The sequence below is a fragment of the Mustela lutreola genome, chromosome 1, assembly GCF_030435805.1.
Source record: "Mustela lutreola isolate mMusLut2 chromosome 1, mMusLut2.pri, whole genome shotgun sequence".
Taxonomy (NCBI): domain Eukaryota; kingdom Metazoa; phylum Chordata; class Mammalia; order Carnivora; family Mustelidae; genus Mustela; species Mustela lutreola.
The window spans coordinates 24,421,877-24,430,672 of record NC_081290.1 but is presented as its reverse complement, the minus strand read 5'-3'; the positions used below and the strand labels follow the sequence as shown (position 1 = coordinate 24,430,672).

The 8,796-nt window shown below is 40.3% G+C and overlaps 1 pseudogene; it reads left to right on the top strand.

Annotated features, from left to right (window-relative positions):
• The first annotated feature begins 4,772 nt into the window (after positions 1-4,772).
• Positions 4,773-6,998, top strand: LOC131824016 (heat shock cognate 71 kDa protein-like; annotated as a pseudogene).
• Positions 6,999-8,796: the final 1,798 nt, after the last annotated feature.

Sequence of the window (8,796 nt, the reverse complement as noted above, 5' to 3'; positions counted from 1 at the left end):
TTTCTGTTATACCTTCTGGCTATTGGTTCAAAGATAACACAACCTCATCCAAGTAGTTTTTAAAAATTTTTCCAAAGAAGTTTCGCTGACTCTGATTTAGGAATGCCCCATCTTTGGGTGTGAAAAATGCTCTGTGATGTTCATCACCCAAACCCTTCTGTGTGAAGACCTCTTTACTTTACCAAACTTTCTTGGGGTATTAATATAAAGTTGGTTTAGACTTCAAGGTGAAGACTTTTTTTTTTTAGTTTCTTCTTTCCTTATTAAAATAAATCTGTTGATGAAATTAACATATCAGATGGAACAACAAAACTAGAAATAACTTAGATCTCTGAAGATAATTTATTCATTAGATTAGAACTTTTAAATACAGGCAAAAGAGAAAATAACTATTATTAAAATGTTCCAACCAAATTGCTGCTTATCTTACACTATGCTAATTAGTAACAGCACCCAAAATTCACTCTTCCACAACCATCAGAGAAAATTGGAGATTGGAGAAAAGCTGTGGGAGGGGGTGAATGGCAGGGGGTGGGGTGCTACTAGTTATTAGAAAGGCTGAATAATAGCCATTAAGGTTTGAGTTCAAATTCTATCCTTAGGATTTGTGCCCAGATTCTTAATACTTCTTTTTTTTTTTCTCATTTCTCTTCCTCATTTTATTTTTTCTTTTTTTTTTTTTTTTTAATTTCTTTTCACTGTTCCAGAATTCATTGTTTATGCACCACACCCAGTGCTCCGTGCAATCCGTCTTTTCTCTTCCCACCACGCTGAGGACAACTCTTTCATATGTGCGTGTTAGAGTTCTTACAGGATTAAATCCCCTTCAATCTATTTTCTGCAGAGCAGACAGAATAATCCTAACAAAGCTCAAGTCATATTAGGCCATGTTTTCACTTACCCTTCCAAGTCTTCCTATTGTTCTTAGGAGAAAAATACGAACTCCTTAATGTGAACGACTGGTTCCATTATAGTCGTACATCTGCTTGCTTTTCAATTTTTATCTTTCCCCTGTATTCTCTACCTCAGCCACAGTGGATTATAGTCAGTACTTCACCTGAGAGCCTTTATAGATCCCTGGCCCCTTTGCTGGGATGCATAATTTTCTTTTAAATTATGGAACTATTGTATAATATTAAATGCTAGGGACTGAATTGTGTTCTCCCCAAAATCTGAATATTGAAACTCTAATCCCACAAGGTGACCATATGTGGAATTAGAGCCCTTAGGAGGTAATTAAGGTTAAATGAGGTCATAAACATATAGCCATAATCTGATAGGATTAGTGTCCTTATAAGAAGAAAAACCTGATAGCTTGCTTTCTTTTCTTCTCTCGCTCTCTGTCTCTCTGTCTCTTTCTGTTTTCCCATGTGTGCATAAATAAGTGATCATCTGACATACAAAAAGCCTAATGGTGTATGTAAGCCTAATGCTTCCCTGCCAAGGGAAGCAGCCTCCAAATTAAGCCTACCTTGCTGGCATCTTGATCCCAGACTTCTGGTCTCCAGAACTGTGAGAAAAAGATTTCTGTTGTATAATCCACCCAGTCTGTGTTATGTTTGTTAAGGAAACTTGAATTGACTAATAGATATAGTATTAAAATAGTAATATAAAAGAATAATAATAGCAACAACAATAAAAATGTACTTTGTGTGTTCTGGGCATTGTGTTAGGCATTTTATATGGATTACCTCACATAATCTTAAAGACAATTCCTTACGTAGCTATTATTGTCTTCATTTTACAGATGAGATAACTGAAGTTCAGAGAGATTATGTCTTTCTTTTACAAATGATAAACTGAAGTCAATAGAAGTTAAGTAATGTACACAAGTCACATCACAGACTTGAGGTGCATCCTGCAGCAAGGATTAGGAATTGGCTCTGAGTGCATGCCCTTTGCATCTAATTGCTACATGACTCAGTGTCTGCCCCAAAGGGGATTAAAGCCCTAATGTCCCATGAGGGACTGCTGAAGGACCTTAGAATGTTTCACCTAGACATACGTGGTAGCTGCCTCAAGTATCTAAAGGACTATGAGAGGAGTAGATTTATTTTCCAAGAACTTAAGCAAGGGCATTAGAATCAATGGCAGGAAATACCATAAACTAGCTTTCAGCCCACTGTAACAGAGAATTTTCTAACAGTCCATAGATGGAATGGGCTGTCTGGAGACCTGGATGTCTCTTCATGAGTGGGTTCAAGAAGGAACTAGAAATTAATTCAATGGCAGTATGGAGGGGATCAGACAGCAGATGGTGGTTGAAAACAGATGAACTCTGAGCTCCCATCCAGCTCCAGGAATAAAGGGCGCTTGGTTTGTACTATTCATGACCTCTTGGTTGGTACAACCATTTGAGATGGCAAAACACATAGTCCTAAACCAGCCAGACCTGCTTGGTGAAGATACGGTTGCATTTTTCTGTCACTGTTAGCCCCCCTTCTTTTTACTGGATGCCTGAGGGAGGTACAGTGAAGATCCCATTCTTATTTGGGAATAAGTAATTCCATTTGTGGTAAAGGCATCCCAGTTCCCCACTCTCACTTTCCCCCCTTCCCCTGCCTTCTAAAGCCCAGCTGGGATGGTGAGCTACAACAGCGCTCAGGGAGGAAAGTTACACTCTCTAGTTTCCATCTTTAATAACCACAAGCATAATTACATTATTTTATGAGAGGAAGTGTTATATATTTTTTAAAGTTGTATTTATTTATTCAATAGAGAGAGACACAGTGAGAGAAGGAACACAAGCAGGGGGAGTGGGAGAGGGAGAAGCAGACTTCCTGCTGAGCAGGAAGCCCCATGAGGGGCTAAATCCCAGGACCCTGGGATCATGACCTGAGCCTAAGGCAGATCTTAATGACTAAGTCACCCAGGCACCCCAGGGAGCATTATATTTTATAAAAAGAAGCTTTAGTTTAAAAACTATTGAGGAATAGGGAAGGGAAATACACATTTTTGTCTTCCTATAGTTCACTTTGCCAAGTTGGCAACAGATTTATTCTTTTGCTGCAATTGTTCTACTTTTTCACTGTTTCCCCCACATTCAGTCATACAAACCATCAAGCTCTTATTCTCCCAATACACCTAAATAACACTGGATGCTTTCTTTTCATTTTAGACCTACCAGCATGGTTCTCAGTAAATCAAATTCAACTAATTTACATTTTGCCTTAAAATAATAAATAAACGTCTTGAGTGCCTACTCTGGCCAGGATCTAAGCTAGATTTTGGGATACATAAGTGAGCAAACTTTGGCCTCTTCCCTGGAGGAAAACTTTATGGGATTCTTTGGGTTGCAAATCACAAAAACCAAATTTGAATTAGCTGAGACAAAAAGGGAATTCATTGTTTCACATATTCAAACTCAGAAATGGCTAAAGTAACAGGAATCAGAGGCTTGAGTGCTTTCAAGTTGTCTTCTTCCCATTTCTTATCCCAGTTCACTTTCTGTTTTGGCAGCTCCTCCCATGAAGCTGACATAAAACATTCAGGAACTCCAGGAACTCAAGGCTCCACATTTCTGAATTCACTACCATAAGGAGAAGTCTCTCTCCATACAGTTATAGGTTTAAAAATCCTGGAGAAGAACTTGACTGGCCCAGCATGGGTCACATGCTCCTAGTCACTGTGGCCACAGAGGCAGGACAAGTTTTTTGTATTTTGTTTTTTGGTTTGTTTTTTTTTTTTTTTAACATCAGTTTTAGTAAGGTATAACTGATATACAAAGAACTATACATATTAAATGTGTACAATTTGATGAGTTTGGACATTAGCTACTATTTGAATCTCATATTAGAGTAGAGGGGCATGTCAGTGGAGAGAGGGAGGAATAGTTTCCTATAAAGGAGACACTATTCCCTTAATAAAGATTGGTTACAAGTCCATAAAAGACCAAAACATGCTTTAAGGAGCTTACCAGCTGGGGTGCCTGGGTGGTTCAGTGGGTTAAAGCCTCTGCTTCCGGCTCAGGTCGTGATCCCAGGGTCCTGGGATCGAGCCCCACATCGGGCTCTCTGCTCTGCAGGGAGCCTGCTTCCTCCTCTCTCTCTGCCTGCCTCTCTGCCTACCTGTGATCTCTGTCTGTTAAATAAATAAAATCTTTAAAAAAAAAAAAAAGGAGCTTACCAGCTGATAGGAAAGGCAGCTATGCAAGCAAGTAATAACAACGCAATGTTATACATCCTTTAATGGAAGTGCATCCAAGAGTAACGTGGAGGACCAACAAAGCATGAGAAAGCAATTAATTCTGCCTGGAGGTATAGATTAAACTATAATGAGAGGTGAAAGTTCATGGAGAAATGAGAAAAGGTGTGAAAATTGGCCGAAATCAGGTTGTGCTAGGCTTTGTGTACTATGTTAAGGAGTTTAGACAAAATTCAGTGGGTTACAGGATATGACTTGAGCATTTTATGCAAGGAAGTAATGTCATATCACCCTTACGCTGAGACACAAGGACCCTCCCTTGAAACCTACATTTTGCGAGACAAAGCTCTAGCTCTCTTCTAGATACATCAGTCTCTTCAAGGCAAGGAGTCCACAGGGCCAATGGAATGTGTCCACCTAGAGCCTATACTCTCCTCCACTTCTAGATCACAGTCTGGGTGTTCAGCAACTGAGATTCCCTGTTCAAAATATCCCAAACCTGCTTTTAGGGTTTCGAAATTGTGTAGCCCTCCACAGGTCCATTCTCTAGGCCTTAGAGGTGTTTGTTAGAAATGTAAGAAAGTGGTTCTCATTGAACGTAGGGCTAGATCTTTGGATTGCTGTCTTCTTCTCAATCCGAGCCAGACCTACACATAAGCAACCATGTCTAAGGGACCTGCAGTTGGCATTGATCTTGGCACCACCTACTCCTGTGTGGGTGTCTTCCAGCACGGGAAAGTGGAAATAATTGCCAATGATCAGGGAAACCGGACCACCCCAAGTTATGTCGCCTTCACAGACACCGAACGATTGATCGGTGATGCTGCAAAGAACCAAGTTGCGATGAACCCCACCAACACAGTTTTTGATGCCAAACGCCTGATTGGACGGAGATTTGATGATGCTGTTGTCCAGTCTGATATGAAGCATTGGCCTTTCATGGTGGTGAATGATGCTGGCAGGCCCAAGGTACAAGTAGAATACAAGGGAGAGACAAAAAGCTTTTATCCAGAGGAGGTGTCTTCTATGGTTTTGACAAAAATGAAGGAAATAGCAGAGGCTTATCTTGGGAAGACCATTACCAATGCAGTTGTCACAGTACCTGCGTACTTCAATGATTCTCAGCGTCAGGCTACCAAAGATGCTGGAACTATTGCTGGTCTCAATGTACTTAGAATCATCAATGAGCCAACTGCTGCTGCTATTGCTTATGGCTTATACAAAAAAGTTGGAGCTGAAAGGAATGTGCTGATCTTTGATTTAGGAGGTGGCACTTTTGATGTGTCAATCCTTACTATTGAAGATGGGATCTTTGAGGTTAAGTCCACAGCTGGAGACACCCACTTAGGTGGAGAAGACTTTGACAACCGAATGGTCAACCATTTTATTGCAGAGTTCAAGCGCAAACATAAGAAAGATATCAGTGAAAACAAGAGGGCAGTTCGTCGTCTCCATACTGCTTGTGAACGTGCTAAGCGTACACTTTCTTCCAGCACCCAGGCCAGTATTGAGATTGATTCTCTGTATGAAGGAATCAACTTCTATACCTCATGCCCGGTTTGAAGAATTAAATGCTGACCTGTTCCATGGCACCCTGGACCCTGTAGAGAAAGCTCTTCGGGATGCCAAGTTAGACAAGTCTCAGATCCATGATATTGTTCTGGTGGGTGGTTCTACCTGTATCCCCAAGATTCAGAAAGTTCTCCAAGATTTCTTCAATGGAAAAGAACTGAATAAGAGCATCAACCCTGATGAAGCTGTTGCTTATGGTGCAGCTGTTCAGGCAGCCATCCTTTCTGGAGACAAATATGAAAATGTTCAAGATTTGCTGCTGTTGGATGTCACTCCACTTTCTCTTGGCATTGAAACTGCTGGAGGAGTCATGACTGTTCTTATTAAGCGTAATACTACCATTCCTACCAAACAGACACAGACCTTCACTACCTACTCCGACAACCAGCCTGGTGTGCTTATTCAGGTGTATGAAGGTGAGCGTGCCATGACCAAGGACAACAAGGACAACTTGGAAAGTTTGAACTCACAGGCATACCTCCTGCTCCTCATGGTGTCCCTCAGATTGAGGTCACTTTCGATATCGATGCTAATGGTATCCTCAGTGTCTCTGCAATGGAAAAGAGAACAAGATTACCATCACTAACAACAAGGGCCGCTTGAGCAAGGAAGATATTGAGCGCATGGTCCAGGAAGCTGAGAAGTACAAAGCTGAAGATGAGAAACAGCGGGACAAGGTGTCTTCCAAGAATTCACTGGAGTCTTATGCATTCAACATGAAAGCAACTGTTGAAGATGAAAAACTACAGGGCAAGATAAATGATGAAGACAAACAGAAGATTCTTGACAAGTGCAATGCAATCATCAACTGGCTTGATAAGAACCAGACTGCAGAGAAGGAAGAATTTGAACACCAGCAGAAAGAGTTGGAGAAAGTCTGCAACCCCATCATCACCAAGCTGTATCAGAGTGCAGGGGGCATGCCAGGAGGAATACCTGGAGGCTTCCCTGGCGGTGGAGCTCCTCCCTCTGGTGGTGCCTCCTCTGGGCCCACCATTGAAGAGGTTGACTAAACCAATCTGAGAATAAATAGGTTGAGCATTGTTCCACATACAATATTCAAAGGACCCAAATTTGTAGCAAATTCCATGGCAGTTGTAATGTTGAGCTGCTATAGCAAAAGAACTGGGCATTCTTGATACTTGAATATGGAATATGTGCACAGGGAAAGGAAATAAACATTGCACTTTATAAGCACTGTATTGTTAAGTGGAAAATGCAATGTCTTAAATAAAACTGTATTTAAAATTGGCACACACAAAAAAAAGAAATGTAAGAAAGAACTTGGACGTGGAAGCTGGGATGCCTACATGTCTGCAATGGGTTAGAGCAATGGGTTAGGAAAGGAGGGGTTTGGGCAATGGGCTGAAAACCTCCATTTTAACTCTTCTTTGGGGCCCTGCAAATGTTAGGGGTGGGCTGGTCATACACCATAAGGTTAGTCAGAAAACTGTGGGGGAATTTTAATGGATAAGAGTGGAAGCAGAGAGAAGCAGATGGGTTTGAGAGATATTTCTGAAGTAGGGCTTCTAGGATTCAGTGACCAGTTGAATGTGAAGCATGAGAACAAAAAAGAATAAATAAAGGCTCCAGTTTGCAGCTTGGGTGATTGGACTGTCATAATAAAATGGGCAATATAGGAAGAGAAACAGAAGTGGAGAAAAGATAATACTATGATAAAAATGATTTTCTTGTGTTTTTCACTATAAATGTGGATTATCAATGTCCCTTTGGGGAGATGGTAATGATCAATGCCTCCTTTGGGAAAGGAAATAATAAAAATCAATGAAATCGAGAATAGAAAAATAAAGAAAATCAAATGAAACCAAGAGCTGATTGCTTGAAAAAAATCAATAAAACTGACAAACTCTTAGCTTAGATATACCAAGAAAAAAGAGAGAAGACTCAAATAACTAGAATCAGAAATGAAATGTCTACTGACTTTAAAAATACTACCAATCTTAAAAAATTTTAAAAAGATTATAAAGGAATACTATGAGCAATTGTTTGCCAGTAATTAGATAATTCAGATGATATGGACAAATTCCTAAAAAGATAAAAACACCTGAAGCCGACCTAAAAAGACATAGACAATCTGAATAGACTGATAACAAGTAAAGAGACTGAAGTAATAATCAAAACTACCCACAAAGGAAATCCCAGGCTCAGATGGCTTCACTGCTGAATTCTCCAAACATTAAAGAATACTGAGTATTAATTCTTTTTTTTTTTAAGATTTTATTTATTTATTTGACAGAGAGAGAGAGAGCACAAGTAGGCAGAGCACTGGCAGAGGGAGAGGGAGAAACAGGCTCCCCACTGAGCAGGGAGCCAGAGGTGGGGCTCGATCCCGGGACCCAAGGATCATGGCCTGAGCTGAAGGCAGTCGCTTAACTGACTGAGCCACCCAGGTGCCCCTGAGTATTAATTCTTTACAAACTTCCACAAAATAGAAATGGAGGGAACTCTTCCATTATGGTTATTTTTATGTGTTAAATTGACAGTGCCATGGGGTGCTCTGATAAACTATTTCTATGTGTCTGTGAGGATGTTTCACGATGAGATTAACATTTAAATTGATGGGCTCAGTAAAGTGGATTGCCCTCTCCAGTGTGGGTGGGCATTCCTCAAACCATTGGGGGTGAATAGAACAAAAGGCAGAGAAAGAAGGACTTCAACCCTTCTTCTTCCTGCCTACCTCATTATTCATAGACTAAAAAACAAAATCCACATGGTCCTTTCAATAAACACAAACAAAATTTAGCAAAATCCAACACTTATTCATGATAAACACACACACACAAAATCTAGGAATAGGAAGGAACTTCCTCAACCTGGTAAAAGGCATCTACAAAAAACCCATAGCTAACATGATACTTAATGGTGAAAAATGCTTTCCCTTAGGTTAGGACTGGATGCTTTTCCCCTACGATTAGGAAAAGGCAAGGATGTTCACTCTCACCACTTCTATTCAATGTGTCCTGGAGGTTCTAGCCAGGGAAGAAAAATAAATAAAGACATCTATATTGAAAAGGAAAAAATAAACTACCTCTATTCATAGCTGGCATGATCCCGTGTATA